At 43.7% G+C, this 22,448-nt stretch overlaps 1 long non-coding RNA gene across 1 annotated transcript in view; it reads left to right on the top strand.

The window, feature by feature from the left end:
* The window catches only part of LOC125635567 (uncharacterized), a 29,347-nt gene extending 8,468 nt beyond the window's left edge, over positions 1-20,879 (top strand). The window contains exons 2-3 of the long non-coding RNA XR_007356305.2: positions 14,523-14,622; positions 18,128-20,879. This is a non-coding gene — a long non-coding RNA (uncharacterized LOC125635567). The remainder of the gene's footprint in view (positions 1-14,522; positions 14,623-18,127) is intronic.
* The last annotated feature ends 1,569 nt before the right edge of the window (positions 20,880-22,448 follow it).

The raw sequence follows: 22,448 nt of genomic DNA, 5'->3' as shown, positions 1-22,448 counted from the left end.
TAATGGAAGTTGTCAGGGTTCCTTCCCCACTCTGAACTCTAGGGTACAGATGTGGGGACCCGCATGAAAGACCCCCTAAGCTTATTCTTACCAGCTTAGGTTAAAAACTTCGCCAAGGTACAAACTTTGCCTTGTCCTTGAGCAGTATGCTGCCACCACCAAGCATTTTAAACAAAGAAAAGGGAAAGACACCACTTGGAGACGTATTCCCCCAAAATATCCCCCCAAGCCCTACACACCCCCTTTTCTGGGGAAGGCTTGAGAATAGTATCCTAACCAATTGGTTACAAAATCATCAAAGACCCAAACCCCTGGATCTTGGAACAATGGAAAAATCAGTCAGATTCTTAAAAGGATTTTATTTAAAAAAAAGAAAGGTAAAAATCATCTCTGTAAAATCAGGATGGAAAATACTTTACAGGGTATTCAGATTCAAAACACAGAGGATCCCTCTCTGGGCAAAACCTTAAAGTTACAGAAAACAGGAATAAACCTCCCTTTTAACACAGGGAAAATTCACATAAAACAAAAGATAAACTAATCCGCCTTGCCTGGCTTACCTATACTGGTTGCAATATTGGAGACTTGGATTAGGATGGGTTGGAGAAGATGGATTTCTGTCTGGCCTCTCTCAGTCCCAAGAGAGAACAACCACGTAAACAAAGAGCACAAAACAAAAGCCTTCCTTCCCCCAAGATTTGAAAGTATCTTGTCCCCTTATTGGTCCTTTGGGTCAAGTGCCAGCCAGGTTAGCTGAGCTTCTTAACTCTTTACAGGTAACAGGATGTTGCCTCTGGCCAGGAGGGATTTTATAGCACTGTATACAGAAAGGTGGTTACCCTTCCCTTATATTTATGACAGAAGTGCTAGCAGAATCGGAGCTACAGTGGTGGGAGCGGTGTATAAATATACAAGAACCTTTTCTACGGTTAGCACACTAACCAGTAGAAATCCTGGTTTGTTTAACATATATTTTTCAGCCCCCGGATGCAAACCTAACTGCAATGATGGGCCTTCCTTTTTACCTGTTTGTATCTTGCTTATTCACTGAAAAATAGTAAGATATATCTTCTAATGTGAACAGGTCAGGGTCCCTACCCCTCTCTCAAAACAGCACATGTATTTATGCACAAGCACATACAACTTCCTCTGGTTTCCCTTTTTTCTGATCTTAAGAGCAGTTCAATATAAATCTCATCTGGTTGTTTCTAAAGCCTCCTGTCTGATAATTCAGTCCCAGTACCTCAGACAAAAAGCATAAAAATCCTGTGAATGAGACTCACCTGGTCTGACCGACTGCCAGGGCAAATCAACAGAAATAACTAGTCCAGGCGCAGAAGACCTCTGTACAGGGTGCCAGAACTCGACATTCTGTGTACTTTAAAGAATGGGTACCGGGCACATTCACTTCTGTTAGTATTATATGTGGCAGGTATTAATATTGATGGGATTTAGGAGTCAGATATATTGGTATTGTGCATCTGTAATCTAGATCAGTATTTCTCAACCTTTTTGAAACCAGAGACCAGCTTGCTGCCTTCCTAAACTGGGCTAGGGATATCTCAGGGACTGGTGCTGGTTCACGGACCAGTCATTGAGAAACACTGATCTAGATGGATAGCAACATCTCAGAGATGACTACAACCATCAAAAAATAAATGTTCAGGAAAGCCTCACAAGTATTTTGAGATCATTATAAGGGATCCTTCTGTCACTGTCATAGACTATTTAAGGTTCTGTCATCATAGTCTTCATTCCAAACCCTGATTTATTTAGTTGACTCTCAGAATTTACCGTAGTCTGAATTTTGATATAGAAAACCTTTTTATCTTTCCTCTGGTGAAATTTTCTCTTACCTCCTTGGCTGCTCTGGGAATCTCTCTCAAGTACATCAGAATCTTCACATCTCCTTGTTTGGGGGTATAGTTTATTTCTTCCTGCATGAGTCACCACTAAAAAAAAATGTCTTTGAATTCTGCAGTGATAGACTACTAAGAGAATGTAAACACCAAGTATTGGTTCAAGTCCACTGCTATATCAGGACTCCTCTTATCCAACATTACCTGTACTGTTCATACTGATTCCAAATGCAGTGTTTCTAAACTAGTCATATGTGAGGAGTTTTAATCCATCAGGAGTAGGGATGGACAATACTAATAAACATGACTCCTAAATCCCATCAATGAAACACATTCTCTCTACTGTGCTAACCTATGTGAATATGTACAATTTCACATCCCGAGAGCTGTATAAGTGTTCCATGTGATTTCATTTTAAGTATTTTGCTTATATGATTCAACTACTTAAACAGGAATTTTCCAATGGAGCAAATGTGTTTGTCATACAGAACACATTTTCACATGTCCTTTTTTATACAGAGTTTCCAAAGATACTTTGGCATCAGTCTGCAGCATTCAGTTGCAGGTCACTTGCCAGGAATATCAGTGTATATCTCATTCAGTCATTTCCCTGCTATTGCAGGGGCTTCAGGCACTAGTGCACCTCGGTCCCTTCTACTCTTTGTCTACGGCACAGAATAGTCTAGTCTCCTGTGGTTTAAATACTTTGGTTTAATTTCGCTTGTTGGGTTTAGCATGTGGGTGATGTTAGTAGCCTGTGATATACTGGAGGTCAGACTAGATGATATAACGGTCCCTTCTGGCCTTAAACTCCACGACTTTATTGAGAGTCAGATGTGAGACATTGATCTTGCAACTGCCTTTAAATGAGTATACTCTCTACATCCAGTTGGAGTCCCACTTACAACAGTAGGGTAGGGTTGCCAACTTTCTATTGGCACAAAACTGAACACCTAACCCCACCCCTTCCCTGAGGCCCAACCCCCTGCTCACTACATTCCCCTTCCCTCAGTGGCTTGCTCTCCCCCACCCTCACTCACTTTCACTGGGCTGGGGCAAGAGGTTGGGGTGCGGGAGAGAGTGAAGGCTCTAAATTGGGGTGCAGGCTCTGGGGTGGGGCCAGAAATGAGGGATTTGGGGTTTTGGAGGGGGCACCAGGCTGGAGCAGGGAGTTTGAGTGTGGGAGGGATGAGGGCTCTGAGCTGGGGGTGCTGGCTCTGGGATGGGGCTGGGAATAAGAGGTTTGGGGTACAGGAGGGGGCTCCAGGCTGGGACTGAGGGATTTGGAGTGTGGGAGGGGGCTGCAGGTTGAGGCAGGGGGTTGGGGTGCAGGAGGGGGCTCCAGGGGTGGGGGGGTGAGCCTGAGGGTTAAGGCAGGGGGTTGAGGTGCAGGGGGGTGAGGGCTCTGGGTGGGGGGTGCGGGCTCTGGGGTGCAGGAGGGGGCTCTGGGAGGCTCAGGGCTGGGGTGCAGGAGGGGGTACAGGCTCTGGACTGGGACTGGGGATGAGGGGTTTGGGGTGCAGGAGGGAGCTCCTCATTTTGGGGGGCTCCGCATTTTGGGGGGTTCAGGGCTGGGACAAGGGATTGGGGCATGGGCTTACGTCAGGTGGCTCCCGGTCAGCAGTGCAGCAGGGCTAAGGCAGGCTGCCTGCTTGTCCTGGGGCACTGCGCTTCACCCCAGAAGTGGCCAGCAGGTCCAACTCCTAGGCGGGGGAGGGGGAGTCATGGAAGGAGGCTTGGCAGTGCGCGCCGCTCTCTCACACAGGCACAGCCCCCCCACAGCTCCCATTGGCTGGGAACTGGCCAACAGGAGTGCAGAGCCGGTGCAGCGGGTGGAGCAGTGTGGCGCCCCCATCACCACACCTAGGAGCCGGACCTGGTGGCTGCTTCCGGGGCGCAGTGCGGTGCCCCAGAACAAATAGGGATTAGCCTGCCTTGGCTCTGCAGCACTGCCAACTGGACTTTTAACGGTCTGGTCGGTGGTGCTGACTGGAGCCACTAGGGTACCTTTTCGACTGGGTGTTCTGATAAAAAACTGGACACCTGGTCACCCTACAGTAGAGGCACTGACTTCCCCTCGGCCCGGTGGGTGTTGGACCCGCCACACCCCCCCGGCCCACCCCCATTCCACCCCTTCCCCCAAGTCCCCGCCCCTTCTCCGCCTCTTCCCCTGAGCATGTTGCGTCCCCACTCCTCCCCCTCCCTCTAGGGAAGTCCTAAACACCACCAAACAGCTGTTAGGCAGCGGGAAGCACTGGGAGGGAGGGGGAGTAGTAGGGACGCGGCGCACTGGGCGGGGGGAGAAGGAGGCTAATTTTTCCCGTGGGTGCTCCAGCCCCAGAGCACCCATGGAGTTGGCGCCTATAGGTATCCACCTCACAGAAGCAGTCGTAGGATCAACAACTTCTCTGTATCTTATTTGTATGAAATAGTTACACCACATACATACATATACATATTTTTGATAGTCTGAGAGGAAGGATTCCTAGGTGGTTAGAGCAGTAGTTTAGGACTTTAAAGACCTCAGTTCACCTTCTCTGCACCTTGAAGTCTTTAAACCATGATTTGAGGACTTCAATAGCTCAGACATAGGTGAGACGTTTATTGCAGGAGTGGGTGGGTGAGATTCTGTGGCCTGCATTGTGCAGGAGGTCAGACTAGATGATCATAATGGTCCCTTCTGACCTTAATATCTATGAGTCTATGAGTCCAAGTTACTACTTTGCTCCCAACTTCCTGTGTGACCACAGGCAAGCCAGTTAACCTCTCTGTGCTTCAGTCCCCATAGCATTTCCCCTACCTAACAGGGGTGAGATGAGGATAAATACGTTAAAGATTGTGAGGTGCTCAGGCATTCTGGTAATAGGGGCCTAAGACAGATGGATTTATGTCAACTTTGTTAAAGAAAACAGTATTCCCAATTATGCTGGAAAAAACTTTTTGTTTATAATCAATTCTAAAATAAAGTTGAGCTACGCATTATGAATTTGGAACTCCACACAATGTTCTGGCATTGTCCTAAATACAGTCATTCCTTTTCTGCTTTGTTGCTGGAGTAGAAGTGTTTTGGTATGAGCTGGCACAGTGTTTATCGCTTTAATTGCAATGCATTGTCTCCTTGCATGTTCTTACTCTGATTTTTAATTGTACTTGGAAGAAAAGTGTGCTTTAAATAGCGCTCCACAGGGAATGGGTACATGGTGTCTCTTAATTGTTACTTTCAACTTGTTCATTGATATGCAAATTAAACGGGGGGTGGGCATGATTGGTTCCAGTGGTGGAGAATCTTGTACCAATTATAAATTCTACTTCAGTACCTGCTAATATGCAGATTTCTCTTTTTTTTTGTTCCTAGAGGTATTTTTTTTTGTTTTGTTTTTTATGTACTGTATTTTCCACTAGAAATTTTACCTCCAACCCGCAGTTTAAAAAAATGCTTGCAGGATTTTGCTTTTGTTTTGACCAAATAATTAACATTTATGTATTTTATCTAGTGCTTTTACTGAAGGAAATAGAGTGTTTGATTTTCCTCTGTAAGACTACAGTTGTGCTGACCAGAACAGGTTTTGCTGATCACATACCTCTTTAAGAGAGCTCTACTTCTTCTGTGAAAGTTATGTTCTACATTTTCCTTAAAGCCTCATACTGCTCCAAAGGATGACTATGAAAACGGTACTGTGGTGCATCCGTTTATTATTTCTCACTGATTTCATATCATATTTGCTGACTTTACAAGCTAAGAACTGGGGAGGGGGGTGTTAGTTTGTTTTTCCTAATGGCCTGCCCAGGTGGAGCTAATGGTACAATTTTGCCTCATGATGCTTTATTACTGGTAAAGATGCATAAGATAAAAAGAACCCCATCTTGACTGTCTGAGCCCAGGGTGAACTTGTGGGGTTAGCAATTAGTAAAAACATCTTTTTACTACAAACTCAGCAAATTTAATATGGAAATCACTCAGCCACCAGGATATGGAGCCGAGCCGCCCCCCCCCCGCCCCCCAAGCTACTTTTACTATCACTTTTGACAATAGAATCACATTTTAAATAGTTCTGCAATAGCATTGATTATTTACTCCATCACTGTATGGGAATGGTTTCCAACATACAGCGTTTGGCACAGAAAAAATCTGACACTTTTCATACGTATCCTCCTTCACCCCTTTCAAACTGAGAGGAGGAAATGTGGCCTGCCCCCCCCCCTTTTCGTTTTTAAAGAGACATGTATAGATGATACTAATTTGCCTAATTGCAGATTGTGCTGTTCTGCTATAATGTAAACACTGGAAAACAATAGATTAGTCATCACAATTAACATCAACACATTTCAATGCCAGTAATTGCTTTTTTCATTTAGGAATAAATATTTCAAAATAAAGGATAATATATTTTTTCTCAGTGGTCACTAATGGCACACAATATCTCCTGCCAATCGAACTAGTTAAATGGATTTGCTAAGTGAAGGCATAAAGAGTTATTTCCTCAATGAGAGTTCATTGTCCAAGAGCAGAATGAGGGGTATGACATTGCACATTGTATCCACTCCTGGAATCATTAACAACTTTGGGTTTTAGGCCTCTAATAGCACAGGTATATTTATGGAGCAATGGAATGTACAGTTATTTTCTAAGGGCCAAATTCCAAAGTCCTTACTCTGTTTTTACTCATTCCTTACTTAGGGTATGTCTACACTACGAAATTAGGTCGATTTTATCTAAGTCGATTTTTAGAAATCAATCAATTTTATACAGTCGATTGCATATGTCCACACTAAGCGCATTAAGTTGGCAGAATGCATCCTCACTACCTTAGCTAGCATTGACTTACAGAGTGGTGCACTGTGGGTAGCTATCCCACAGTTCCCGCAGCCTCCACCATTGGAATTCTGGGTTAAGCTCCCAATGCCTGATGGGGCAAAAACATTGTCACGGGTGGTTTTGGGTACATGTCGGCAGTCACCCCTCCCTCCCTCCGTGAAAGCAATGGCAGACAATCGTTTCGCACCTTTTTTCCATGCAGATGCCATACCACAGCATGCATGGAGTCCGCTCAGCTCAGCTTACCGTCACCTCTGCCGTTGTGTCCTGGGTGCTGCTGTCAGCCGACGGTGCAGTACAACTGCTAACCGTCATCATCCACCGCTTCCGCTGCAACTCTGCTCTCCTGGTGCCATGAATCCACCTCACAGGTCCTCTCGTCGTTCTGTATAAATATCTATTCTCGTGGCATCCGTTGTCATCCACCACTTCTGTTGCATCACTGCTCTCTGGCTTTCCTGCAGACGCCATACCATGGCAAGCATGGTGCCCGCTCAGCTCACCGCTGCTGTTGTGAGCATTGTAAACATCTCGTGCATTATCCTGACATATATGCAGAACCGAGCTAAGAGATGCCAGCACAAGGACGATTTTGATGAGGACATGGATACAGATGTTCCTGAAAGTATGCGCTGTGGCAATTGGGACATCATGATGGCAGTGGGGCTGGTTTATACAGTGGAATGCCAATTCTAGGCCCGGCAAACAAGCACAGACTGGTGGGACCACATAGTGTTGCGAGTATGGGATGATTCACAGTGGGTGTGAAACTTTTGCATGCATAAGACCACTTTTCTGGAACTCTGTGAGTTGCTTTCCCCTGCCGTGAAGCACAGGAATACCAAGATGAGAGCTGCACTGACAGTTGAGAAGTGAGTGGCAATAGCCCTGTGGAAGCTTGCTCCGCCTGACTGCTACCAGTCAGTCGAGAATCAATTTGTAGTGGGGAAATTTACTATGGGGACTGCTGTGATCCAAGTAGCCAATGCAATCACTGACCTTCTGTTATCAAAGGTAGTGACTCTGAGAGATGTGCAGGTCATAGTGAATCGCTTTGCTGCAATGGGGTTCCCTAACTGTCGTGGGGTGACAGACGGAACACATATCCCTATCTTGGCACCTGACCACCTTGCCAACCAGTACGTAAACCGCAAGGGGTACTTCTCAATGGTGCTGCAAGCACTGGTGGATCACAAGGGACGTTTCACCGACATCAACATGGGATGGCCGGGAAAGGTGCATGATGCTCGCATCTTTAGGAACTCCGGGCTGTTCGAGCAGCTGCAAGAAGGGACTTACTTCCCAGACCATAAAATTACCGTTGGGGATGTTGAAATGCCAGTAGTTATCCTTGGGGACCCAGCTTACCCCTTGCTCCCATGGCTCATGAAGCCGTACACAGGCAGCCTGGACAGTAGTAAGGAGCAGTTCAACTATAGGCTGAGCAAGTGCCGAATGGTAGAATGTGCCTTTGGATGTTTAAAAGCTCGCTGGCACTGTTTGCTGACTAGGTCAGACCTCAGCACAATCAACATTCCCATTGTTATTGCTGCTTGCTGTATGCTCCATAATATCTGAGAGAGTAAGGGGGAGATGTTTATGGCGGGGTGTGAGGTTGAGGCAAATCGTTTGGCGTCCGATTTTGAGCAGCCAGACACCAGGGTGATTAGAAGAGCACAGCAAGGTGCGCTGCGCCTCAGAGAGGCTTTGAAAACCAGTTTCATGACTGGCCAGGCTTCGGTGTGACAGTTGTGTGTATTTCTCCTTGATGCAAACCCTCCCCCTTTGTTGATTTTAATTCCCTGTAAGCCAACCACCATCCCCCCTTTGAAATAAAGTAACTATTGTTTTGAAACCATGCATTCTTTCTTTATTAATTAAAAAATAAATGGAGATAACTGACAAGGTAGCCCGGGTGGGGGAGGAGGGAAGGACAAGGCCACATTGCTTATTGTAGCCACACTACAAATCAAAACTGTTTGAATGACAGCCTTCTGTTGCTTGGGCCATCCTCTGGAGTGGAGTGGAGTGTCTGGGTGCCCGGAGCCTCCCCCCACTGCGTTCTTGGGCATTTGGGTGAGGAGGATATGGAACTTGGGGAGGAGGTCAGGCAGTTGTACAATGGATGCAGCGGGGGTCTGTGCTCTTGTTGGCTATCCTGGAGCTGCACCAGACACTTCATCATGTCTGTTTGCTCCCCCATTAGCCTTAGCATTGCCTCCTGCCGCCACCCTTCACTCTCCTGCCTCTGCTCTTTGTGCTCACTTAATGCTTTCCTAGCCTGTAACACTGAATGCCTCCATGCATTCAGCTGTGCCCTATCAGTGCTGGAGGACTGCATGAGCTCGGAAAACATGTCATCGTGAGTGCGTTTTTTTTGCCCTCTAATCTGCGATAAACTCAGGGACAGAGATGATAGGGGGAGCCTAGAAACATTTGCACCTGGGCAGAGATAAAAAGGAAGAGTAAAATTTAAGATGATACATTTCTGAGAGCAAAAGGGAGACTCTTTCACAGTGAATCAAGCAATTCACAGCAGACAGCATATGTTTTTGTTTTAGGTACAAGGTCGCATTTTGCCTTTGATATTGAGCACCTGCCGGTATGGTGACACATCACACACGGCTGGGCAACAGAATTCGGTTTCAATGCAGCCATGGTAAGGCAAAGGGTGTGCGGGGTTGGCTTCTTACACATAACATGTGGGAATGGTTTCAAACTGCAGCGCCATCCTTTCCCATAGCAAGCAATGGGTTGGGTTTCACATTTAAAAGGAGGGACTGTGGTTTTCGGGTGGATGTGCAGCACACACCTCCCCTCACCCCACTGCATGGCTATTCTCCGGGATAATCCCTTTTAGCCAAGCGGAAACAGCCCAGCATGAATGGGGTCCTTTTACTGTTCCCTTACAAAAATTCCCCTATTTCAACCAGGTGACCATGAATGATCACTTTCCTGAGGCTAACACAGAAAGATATAGACCGAATGTTGCTTGAATGTGACCCAAACCCAGGACCATTCGCTACCATGCTTTGTGCTGCAATGATTCCAAAATACTTTCAGAGTACCTCCAGGAGAGCTTCATGGAGATGTCCCTGGAGGATTCCCGCTCCATCCCCAGACACGTGAACAGACTTTTCCAGTAGCTGTACTGGCTGCAAATGCATCCCAATTCTTCAGGGCAAATCAAACTTTAAACACTATTGCTTTCAAACCCTGTACTGTAGTTACAAATGTGCGCTCACCAGAGGTGCCTTCTCCAGCTTCAGGGTCGGGGATCCCACCTTGGGTGGGTATTGGCTCCAGGGTGATGAAAAGGTTCTGGCTGTGGCGGAGAACAGATTCACCCCTTGCCTGCTGCGCATTCTCCTCCTCCTTGTCCACCTCCTCTTCCTCATCCACAAAATCCTCCTCCATGTTGCGTGAGACTCCTCCCTTGCAGGTGTCCATGAACAGTGGTGGAGTAGCGATAGGGTCCCCTCCTATAATGGCATGTAGCTGATTATAGAAGCGGCATGTATGGGGCTCTGACCCGGAGCGACCGTTTGCCTCCTTTGTCTTTTGGTAGACTTGCCTCAGCTCCTTAACTTTCACACGGCACTGCTGTGTGTCCCTGTTGTAGCCTCTCTCCAACATGCCCTGTGAGATTTTGGCAAATATATTTGCATTTCTTCTTTTTGATTGGAGTTCTGTCTGCACAGATGCTTCTCCCCATACAGCAATCAGATCCAGTGCCTCCCTTTCGGTCCATGCTGGAGCTCATTTGCGATTCTGGGGGGACTGCATGGTCACCTGTGCTGCTGAGTTCACCACGCTGACCAAACAGGAAATGAAATTCAAAAGTTCCCAGGGCTTTTCCTGTGTACCTGGCTAGTGCATCGGAGTTCAAAGTGCTGTCCAGAGCGGTCACAATGGAGCACTCTCGGATAGCTCCCAGAGGCCAATACCATTGATTTGCATCCGCACTACCCCAAATTCGACCCAGCAAGGTCGATTTTAGCTCTACTCCCCTTGCCGGAGAGGAGTAGAGAAGTTGATTTTAATAGCCTTTTAAGTCGACGGAATGGGGTTGGTTGTGTGGACGCATTCATTTTAAAATTGACCTAACGCGGCTAAATTTGACCTAACCCCGTAGTGTAGACCAGGCCTTAGGCAAGAGTTCCATCCTCAGTATTTAAAAATTGATCAGCAAGTGTAGGTGCAGCTAAATTATAAAATCTGTTACAATTTTGTATCTGTTTGACTACATCTTTTGTTAAAAGGATAAAGACTGTTTCCACCATGCTGAAAATGTAATCTGAACAAAATGCTTCTGACATTTTCATGTAGGTTCTATTAAATGATTTGAACAGGTGCGCACCCACCGAGTCAAAGCATTTTCAGGATCTAGCCCTTCATTAGTGCATCTTTTTTATCTAAATGGGACCATTGGAACTGCAAGATTCCTGTGCATAATAATGTAACAAAGTACTATAAATGTTGTGCCAAAGTACAGTACAGTACTGCCATATCATACTAATATTCTTATATCATGATTCTTCTGGTATGCCGTGCATAATGACAGGTTTCAGAGTAACAGCCGTGTTAGTCTGTATTCGCAAAAAGAAAAGGAGTACTTGTGGCACCTTAGAGACTAACCAATTTTATTTGAGCATAAGCTTTCGTGAGCTACAGCTCACTTCATCGGATCCGATGAAGTGAGCTGTAGCTCACGAAAGCTTATGCTCAAATAAAATTGGTTAGTCTCTAAGGTGCCACAAGTACTCCTTTTCTTTCTGGTATGCCATGATTCTTAGGCTTTTCCTTGATTTGGTAATGAATTTACATCTTATAATAGCAATTGTATGTAAATCTCTTTTGCTAATAACACAATTCAATAAGCTAGAAATTGCCTTCATTTTACCCTTTGGACTATGCTAAACTCCAGGTCTTCTGTTATTGGTGGAACACACATAGTGTTATGGTTATAAGAAGCACACTTCTGACACCATGCTACATTTTATTATTCTTTATTTTAAATTATACAAAATACAAACAATAAATCCTACTACTACAATAGCAGATTCCTGGTTGAAGGCATCAGACCACTGTAAATTGATGCAACTTCAGTGGAATTATATTCACCTACATCAGGGCTAATTTTTGACCATATTGTCTTTGGTAAAAACTAGATTGTAAGGAGGGAACAGTGGAAAGATCAGAGGCAGGTATCTGCTGGGGGTTTGCTGGGGGTTGTCAGGGGAGACGATAATGAGTTCAACACTTCACTTCAAAATTTAAACTCAGCTATGTTCCTGTCAACATCAGTTCTTGCAGCCCCTTGGGTTCTCTTTGGAGATCCCCCAGCAATAGCCAGGCCTGAGGTAGCATGCCGCAAGGTGGTGTTATAACATGTAGAACCACTTTTGTCACACTGGAAAAAAATTCTACATTCTTGGAACAAAATGAAAAAACAACAAACCAACTAAAACAGGAATTGGAGTATTTTTAAGACAGCCATCAATATAACAATCTATATTAGTCATGATTCCTTGAAAAGAAAATATCAGATTTCATTTTTGCCAGGAGGAAATGAAAATGTCACATATGGTAATATAACAGAGCCATGGAGTTTACAGTAGTGACGTCTGTTTATAATCACTTCACCTTTACACGCGTAAATGCACAGAAAGCAGAACACAAGGAAGGAGGTTTTACAACAGATTTAAACAAAAGAACATCTAGGCCTCCCCATAAACTTGCCTAACCAACTTTGAAAGGAGAATGGAGTTGAGTAGGCAGGTTAATGGGGTGATGTCTTTACATATGACAGATGGCCATGTTAGAACAGAAAGTTGCTCACCTCATTTTTTAAGGTTTTATTTATAGACGCATTGCTCATAGTAATTTGATTAGCAGTATTTTATTAAAACATAGAAGCAATATCCACTGAAACGGAAGTTTTAATTGGCTGGATTTTTACATTATGATGAAGTGGAAATAATAATAATTAAAATACAAACTGAAATTTTTAGAACTGGGGCTCCCTTGTAAACATCCTGACCTGCTCATTTTGGGTTGCAAACAGCACAAAGTGCTTACTGATTTGCAAGCTCATAAAAACAAAGAAAATTGAAATATACAGAAGGCAGCAAGCTTTGTTTTATGATTTAGAGAGCTCTTTACTGTTTAAATTTGACAGAGTAATTGTCCAGAAAATCTGAAAGAATTTAAAAGTCAAGAAAGGCAAGAGTTTTAATTATCACTAACAAAATCTATTTTTATATTACAATGGTAGCGGTGTTTGGAAAAATAACCTCCTTGGTGATACTTCTCCCCTCCCCCGGATTTACAGAAGTGTAAAATTTGGTATCAATATCATTTATCTGTATCTCACTTACATGAAATCTTGTTATCCAGATGGAATCATGTACTCGAATGGGGATTAAGGTAAATGAGGATTTGATGAGCAAGGACCACTAGCTAGTGACCTTAAGGCTATCTGGCCCAGAAGACACAAGAAAGTGAAGCTGTAGCTGAAATCATGCTGTGTCCTTTTGAGCCAGACCAGCACCCCAGCTATCTGAACCCCTTTATTATATAAATATTTCCAGTGCCCACCGGGACCTTTAGATAACCAAAACTGTACAATAGTTGCACTCACTCTCCTCCCCCTTATGAAAAACTGCTACTCCAGGATACCTTATAGGATTAGATTTAAAGAAAACAATTTGTGCTGTACTAATCCCTGATTTATCTTGTTCTTTTGGAGTGCCCTGATTTCTTATTGTGGTTTCCCTTGTCATCTGTCTATCCAATCCTCTGAAGTGCAGTACATCTCTATCTGATACAGACCACTGGCTAAAAGGAAATCACAGAATACCTCACTGGCCCATCCAGGGCTGGCTCCAGCTTTTTTCCGCCCCAAGCGGCAAAGAGAAAAAGAAGAAGCAGGACCTGCCGCCGAATTGCTGCTGAAGACGCAGATGTGCTGCCCCAATCATGGACAAAGTGCCGTCTCTTTCTCTTGGCTGCCCCAGGCACCTGCTTCCTTCGCTCGTGCCTGGAGCCAGCCCTGGGCCCATCAGAGAGCTGGGAACTCCTGAAAATACAAGTTAGGACCAGAGTCCAGAAGAAACATTTTTTCTCAAAATCTTTTGTAGGAATGTAGCATTTATGAAGGCTACTAGATTGACAGGCCTGGAGAAACTCTGCAAGGTCTTCTTGTAATTACCAGTGTTGAAGTACCAATAAACTGAAAGTATCCAGACCTACCTAACCTACAGTACCTGACAGAGATCCTGGGGTTTGTGAAAGAATGTGCAAGATTCTGTGGGAGCAGGAGGATATTTGGAATATCAGGTGAATAATCTATCTTCCCAAAAATATAGAAAATGGCAGAGACTTACCCTTTTGCTCCCTCACAGGCATGCTATTAGGCATGGACGTCTTTTTTTGGGGGGTGTGGTGGAGGGGGTGGGGAGGGGGCATTTCCCCCACAAACTGAAAGCCTCAGGCAGGCACAGAATTTGCCCCCCTACGCATTGGCCTGATTGGAGCTGCCATCCGAAATAAAGAAGTCAAACTATGCCTATGCTATTTGGGGGCATTTTTGCTGTCCAAAATCAATGTTTTGAGGCTGAGAATATGTTCTAGCTCATTAAAGAAGCTGTAGGAATGCCTTACTGACCAAGAACTCTACTTATTGTGCTAAGAGTTAATAAATCTTATTTTCAGACTCTTGATCTTCTCCCTGTTTGATTAGGGGCTGTGATTAATACAGAGTTCAGCCCACTACTGGGATTCTTTGCTATATACCATGCCATCCTGGTTGGTGGAGTTAATTCTGGATCTCTTAATTGTTCCAGGTCCCCAAGAGAACTTTGGATTCAATACTGGCAAGTAACATGCCCCAAAACACAGCAGTCTCATAAAAGTGATTCTGATGACAAGCTACTGTGGCCGAAGGTGAGTGCAGGGCATTCTGCATGGTATGGGATGTTATGGAGAGTTGCCCTGAGCACAGCTTACATTTTTGTCCAAGTAGTTGCTGAGGGGCATAGAGGAGCATTGTGGGACTGTTCTGGGAGGATCAAATTAGCAGGTGCAGGTCCATGTCCATTGCCTGTACTTTTTGTTTACATTAGCAGTGAAAGAGTTGAGGCCTGGCACTTATGCAATTGTAACAGTTCTTGTAATGCTTGCGAAATGTTTAGAGCACTTTCATACATAGATACAGCAGGTTGGATTCTGAACTATGCACAAGAAGAGCTTGAACCTGGGTGCTGGAACTAGGCGTGCTTCTACAAACCCTGGCTTGAAGTGGATTCCGTTATATACAGGGTTTACAGTTTGGCTCTCAGCACCCCCACTTATAAAAATTGTTCCAGCACTCCTGAGCTTGGGTGCTGGAGGTCATCAGGGAGTCTGCTGCAGTTTCCTGATTCTATGTAACTAGCCACCAGTTAGAGCTGCCTGAGGAGCATTTCTGACATACACCGTCAGCATATAGCCACCCAGTGACCTTACACCAATGAATGATCAAGCATAAAAGAGCTCTGATCTGCCACGCCCCCACCAGCTCCTTACCTGTACATCAGAGTGAAGGGTTGTCTGGGGCAGGAGGCAGCTTTGCCACCTCTATGCTAGCAGAGAGTCCCCCTGCAGAAGGTGCCCTCTCCACTGGCCAGCCCTGGCTAGAATAGGGCCATTCTGAGACAGGGCAAAGTGACCATAGTAGATTGAAGAGTCTGGTCCAATGTGTTTTGCAAGCCTTCCAGGTGTTCACATAGTACTGTAAACACCAGAATTCTCTAGTGTAAACTGGCCTAGGCTCTCAGAAGTCTAATTTTCCTTCCAACTACATTTTCCAAAGATTTTGGTCAATAGCTCTTGCTGATATTCGCAAATGGAACGGGTTCAGCTGAGCCCATAAGTCTGTAGGTTGGTGCATGGCAGCCTTACAAATGTCACAGTTATGTATTGTTGTTCTAATTTCTGGTAATAGCATTACAATTAATTGCTTTGAGTGACAATATGCCAACATGGCATTTGAATCATCGTATGGCATTCAGTCAAATTACCCCAGAGCAATGGGAGAACGGAACATCTCTCTACTCTCATATGTATGACACAAAAAATGGTACATACAATATTAACTTTGGTAATTATTGAGATTGCTTGGCAGTACTAACAAGGAGTACAAAGGCAATGGCACAACAGAATTTGACACTTCCTCACCTCATGACATTAGGCTCAGCCTTGACCTGCTCCTGGCTCTGTTCTAACATCTCTCCAGAGACCTCTTATTTTTTGTTTGCCATGGGCTCCCTAAATCTCACACCTCCTCCATAGCTGGCTAGGCTCCCAGACCATGCAGTTTTCTTTTTTTCAGTTAATCCCAATGCAGTTTACCAGATCACCAGTGGATTTATGATTTCACAACAGGGGTGGAGGTAGGTGGGACCAGTATGTAAATAATTATGCAAATGAGTTGCATCTTCACGAAAGAGTGAATTGCATGATATCTGATGTTTTACACAAGCAACCATCTTCAGAATCCTGGCTGCCTTGCAAAGTGGCCATTTGTAATTTTCCTATTTATTAATGGCTTGAGTAAATGCTCAAAACAAAACACCAAACCTGCTCCATTCAGTTGATCCTTAGTCACTTTAGTTTGACTATGGTTTTTCCCCCCCCCAGGTATAATCATGGAAGTGTGGAAAAAGAAGGTTCCTGAGCAGATGTAATCAGAGGCAGAGTAGGAAATACATGTGATGATTATAGAACTCAAACAAGAGACACTATAATCTGGGCAGAGCCAAGCAACACCTGCTCTTCTCTTGCCTTCTGCATCCTTAGTTCTCATTTCCACTTGATCCTTTCTCATTTCCTCCAGGTCTTCTCTCTCTCTCCCCCTCCCCACCCCTTATGTTTCCTTCTTTCTCCTGTCCACTGGTCCTTGTCTCTTTCTACCTCCATTAATCTGTATTCCCCTTGGTCCTCACCACTTAGGGAAAGAAAGAGACCTATCTGCCTTCACCTCACCCCAGAGATGCAGTCTCCTCCTTTCTGGAGCCCCCTGATCTCCTCCCCCACAGTACTATTTTCCTCCCCACTGAAGTCTGGTCTCCTTCAATCCTAATCTCTCCCATCTGAATTCTACCCAAGCTTCTCTCTACTGGTAGCTGCACTGAGAAGGAGCCAGGTTGCAGAGTAGGAAATAAAAGAAATAAAAATACTTTATCCCAACAACAACAATCTCCAAACCTTACCTTTTTCTTATATCTTCTTAGTCGCTTGTGTGTCTTGTCTGGGTAGGGATTTGCTTGAAGTTATTCAGCTGCTGCTACTCAGTCAAAGGAAGGTTAAGGGGAAAACAAATGGGCTATGTATGCTTTTCAGAGGCACCAATAGTCTCCAGCTGTATCTACACTAGCGAATTGAACCACTGGTAAGTGAATTGATGTAGGAGCACCACAATAAGAGCTAATTAGTGCAGTGTTTCCACACTAGCCATGCTGTTTCCATTGCAGTTTTATCCCACATCCATTTTTGGATGCACCACACTATTATAGTTCCACTGCCCTTTAGACACCTATCCCACAGACCCCAGCACACCTCCCTGAAACAGCAACTTGGAGGAGATTTCAAAAGGCTTTCTGTGACCTGTAGTAGAAGAGCCTGAAGTTAAACTTCCATAGTTCCTCACAAAATCCCCTAAAAACGTAGGAGCTGGTGTCATTTCTAATTCTCGTATTCAGAATGGACTCCAGGATGCATGTTTAATACTTGCTGCTTGTTCAGCAAGAGAAGTTTCTACTGGAGCTTTTGACAAGTATTTCAAAATACTTTTCAGCTGCAGTATAAACCAGATTAACAATATGTATATGTTAAAGCTCATTGAAGTTAATAAGAGTGTTTCACCAATTTAGCAAAGCATTTTAGCTCATGCTTAAAACCATCCCTATTCAGCAAAACAATTAATTAAGCATGTACTTAAGTGTTTTGCTGAATATACTTATTCAGCATTATGCATATGCTTAATTAATTGTGTTGCTGAATAGGGATGGACTGCTTAATCGGGGCCTTAGTGAGGGGCCAATTGAGGGGCCAATGATCTGTCTTGTCTTCTGTACTCCGATGTTTTATGCCACCATTTTGTCCAAATCAACCACATTGAGGGGCCACCAGCATGCTAGAAAAAACAGTTTGAGAGGCCACATGCTGTCTACAGGTTGTGCACTATAGGAAAGCAGATTCTTATGAAAATTGCTGGAAGAACCAATGAATATGTCAGTACAAGTGAGGGGATGGGTATGGGTTAATGAGACACTGGTGTATGACTCAAATGAAGGGAAAATAAGAAGGGATAATTGATAATACTGATTAAGACAAAATTGGTTATGCAGTATCTTTACTTAGAATATATTTTGGTAAAATGCAGCTGAAATTTCCTTTCTTTCTGATGCAGACGAGGTATCTCCTGACATGCCTTGGAGTTTGCAAGCAATTACGGGTGACATCTAAAGCTTAAGCTAAAGAAAAGTTGAGCTAAATCAGCTTGTTTTGTTCAATATCAACATAATTTCTTGACAGACTGAAGATTCAAATTCTAGTATCACCAATGACAGGCTCTCACTGTAAATTCATTTATTAATTCACAGATGTTTAAAAATATATCTGTAAGCCAGTAATCATGAACACCAAATATGCGATGCGGGAACATGAAAGAAAAATACTCAGATTTCAGTTAAAAACAAAAGTAAATAAAATGCTTTAAGTTGATCAAAATGCTCGTTTAAATGAGATAGCATTATAAAATATGAACCAAAATGAAGTGATTACTATTTAACACATGCTGCAGAAATCTCCTCACCAAATTAAGAGTCTCCTTCTGACAAAGATAAATCTCTATTTCAAAATTAAGTTGTTCAGTTTTTAAAATGAGTAAACAGAATGACTTGGGTAATTATAGGCCTGTCAGCCTGATATCAGTCCCAGGCATGATAATGGAGAGGTTGATAAGGGACTTGATTAATAAAGAATTAAAGGAGGGTAATATAATTAATGCAAATCAGCCTGGGTTTATGGAAAATAGATCTTGTCAAACTAACTTGATATCTACTTTTGATGAGATTACGAGTTTGGTTGACAAAGGTAATAGTGCTGATATAATATACTTACACTTGTGTAAGGTGTTTTACTTGGTAGTGCATGGCATTTTGATTAAAAAATTAGAATGATATAAAATTAACATGTCACACATTAAAGGGATTAAAAACTGGAGAACTGATAAGACTCAAAACGTAACTGTAAATGAGGAATCATCAATGTGTGGTTGTATTTATTTATGTATTTATTTTACTATAATTGAACTCTAGTGTAGTGATGTGTAAAGTAAAATCTAATAAATTGGCGTACACAGTTCCTTTGAAAATGGAGGATCTGGGATATCTGTGATCAGGGCTGGACACCATCCAGGGACACTTTCAAGGGACCCAAGGGTTGGGATACATCTATTGTCAACTGGAGAGGCATAAGCCTCATTTCCATTCCACTTTCCTGATAGTAAGGAGAGGGCAAGGACATTGAAAACCCTGAGGTGTGAAGCTAAGCCCCATAAACAAGGGTTAGGAACTGGACTGAAAAGCCTTCCTGCTGGGAGGCAAGGCAGGAAACTGGGTGTGCTACCCACTAGGCCACCTGGCCCTCCGAGGACTCGATTATATCAACCTGCAGGGGCAAAGGTAAGGCTGGCATAACTGAGAGGAGAGTGCTTGAGTGCTGATAGGGTGGTTATGTTCGGGAGCTGACACAAGTTAGCTCGCACAGTCAAGACTCATGCTGTAAGCAGGAAGCAACAAAGTGACTCACAGCCCTGTGTGCCTTGAGAAGCGTCACAACCACTCACACCCATTTACTTAGGCTTTGCCCATGGAAAGAGCATATGATCTGTGGAGGATTATGAATATTTGTTTTCTCAACTCTGTTTGCAGAACAGCATTATTGTATGTGCACTGCATTCAGTTTTCTCTAGCTCATCTTGCAGACTGAGTTAAAATGGAATATTGCACACTGGCTAGTCAGAGATCAGTGAGGACTTGTGTGGTTTCCTGTTCCCAGAAGTAGCCACAGAAAGGATGACTGTTTGCTCATTGATTTTAATGGGAACTTCCAATGCTCACATACAAGGGGTTGAATTTTGTCTTGGTGCAATTTTAAGAATCTCAGAGACTAACACAGCTGCAAGTGGCAGCCAAAATCACTTTAGGGAGTGGTTGATGAGCGCCTCATGAACCAAAACACACATGTATTTACATCATTTACCACACTGCTTTTTTATTTGTATATTTCATTTGCAATTCCTTTTCTGTTCAATAAGAGGAATGATGGGTTGCAATATGGTCAATGTTACAGACAAAAATTGGGGTAATTTGTGAGATAGGCCTCAGTAGTGATACAAGAGGTCTCTCACAGAAAAGTCTTCAAGAATTCAATAGAGAATTAGAACCTTTCTACAGAATTTCTAGAGCAACCTATCAGGGCCACAAGCTCTGAAGTAAACTTGATGTCCAGACATCTTCTCAGAGGCTGTTAAAGGGCTTGGACCATGGCAGTGGCTGCTTGTATATGAGCATCCACATCTTTCAAAAAAACTTCCTCCACCAACACGGTCTATCGAGCTTCCAAAGTGTTTGACAGTTGCCACCTGCTTCATATCCCATCTGGACAGGTTAACACTGAACAATTGTAATCTGGAGCCTGGAGGCTGCTTGATGGTGATGGTAAGGGACTTCATTTTATCTGTATTAGTAACCAGACCAATTGCACGCTGCTTCTTGCCTGACCAGACTGGCCATCCGCTGAAGCAATTCACCAGACTGACCCAACACAACAATTCAGTCAATTGTCCTTGAAGCTAAAATGGCCAAAAGTTTGTGTCTACCATTGAGGTGAAAATGACCAATCAAACCAATGAAATGTCATTTATTTTAAGACCATGTCATTGCTCAGGTAAAACTCTCATTGGCCCCTTTGGAGTTTTGCCTGAGTCAGGACTTCAAGACTGGAAAGAGATTTGAACATTTGTTCCCCTGCTTCTCAGAAAAACAAAATAAAATCAGTCCCCTCTGACTGGAGGAAGTTATGAAACATATTTTGGGATTTTTTAAAAAATCTATGCATAGACAGACAGACCACACCTACATTTCTGAAATGAGCATTCTTTTGGAAGACTTTGATGCTGTTATTCTGCTATGCTGCATTGTACACATATAAAGTAGTAAATACAATGTAATTTCAATTAATTTTGTTGTTTGTCATAATACACCAGGTTAACTTTATACCCTGTTGTGACGATGTGACGCAGCAGGGAGAGGGGAGTGTTGACCTGGGAATGTGCCCTGGGGATGGGAGACCTGAGAGCCTGTAACCTGAGCCAGGAGGGGGAGGGGGAGGTAACACCTCTGCCCAGGAATGTGAAGACAGGCTGCAGGAGAGAGCCTGCTGGGGGAGTTAGTTTCAGTTTGGGGCTGGGTGGAGGAACACAGGGAACCCCAGGGCTGGGGTCTAAGCTCCCTGCTCCCCCTGAAGGACTTGACTGAGGGGTCCTGGGTGTACCCACAAGCTCTGTTTTGGACTGTGTTCCTGTTATCCTATAAACCTTCTGTTTTACTGGCTGGCTGAGAGTCTCAGTGAATCCCAGGAAGAGGGGTGCAGGGCCTGGACTCCCGCACATTCCGTGACACCTGTGAACTATAATTCAAAACACATTAGTCACGTTCAAAAATGTTTCCTCAAGAAAGCTGCTAATAATGTAATCTTATAATCGGTTTTGAAATATGGTTATGTCTTATCCAGACTGGGATTATAAACTGTGTTAACACCATCTCGCAATAGCCGTTTATAATCATGGTTTTGGTTAATATGGTTGATATTCCACTGTGGAGTCTACACCAGCAGATTTTTTTTTTGGACCAATATCACCCACTATTGCACTAGTGCTGGTGCAGCTCCTCTAATGCTACTATTGATGGTAGGACAAGTGCAGACCAGTAGTTTTTCCACCATGTTCACTAATGCTCTTTGGTCAGGCAAACTCCTACTGAAGTCAATGGTAGTTTTGCCTGTACAGAAAAGGCCTGAAACCTACAGTCTGTAAACAGATGCTCTCCTCCTGATCTGATCTCTAACATACCACATGATTTCTTAGTTTGCTTAGTTATTACAGTTTCCAATAACACTTAAACTGTGAGTACAATTTTTATTTATATAAATATACATATATACATACACATCCTAATAAGTGAGGGTCCAATCCTGTAATAAGCTTCAGGTTGGAGGACTCCAGCGCAGTGCTCATCATGGGATCAGAGCTTAAAGCTTTACCTCCCCCGCAAAATACAAGTGTATCAGTTTAATCTATGATGATTTTACTGGCAGCTAACAGTAAGAAAAAACAAACCTGTGGAAAGAACAAACATCATCAATCTGCACACAGCTGCTCTTCTGACAAAAAAGAATTATTATTATTTGTATTGTGGTAGTGTCTGGGGTCCTCAATCAGGGTTCCCCTTGTGCTAGACATTACAAACACATAGCCAGTCCTTCCTCTGAAGAACCTTCAATTTAAGTATAAGATGACAGACAACAGGTTGATACAAAAAGCAGATGGAATGCACATGGTAACAATGAGATGATTCTGAACTGTATAAGCGTGGTCACAGCACATCAGCTGTCTAATCACAGTCATGTTTTTTGTATGCATCACAGCAGAGAGGAGTGTAAAGAGG

Source organism: Caretta caretta, chromosome 4 (genome assembly GCF_965140235.1).
Source record: "Caretta caretta isolate rCarCar2 chromosome 4, rCarCar1.hap1, whole genome shotgun sequence".
In the NCBI taxonomy this organism is placed as follows: domain Eukaryota; kingdom Metazoa; phylum Chordata; order Testudines; family Cheloniidae; genus Caretta; species Caretta caretta.
Note: the sequence above shows the minus strand (reverse complement) of the source record. Positions and strands in the feature narration are given on the sequence as shown.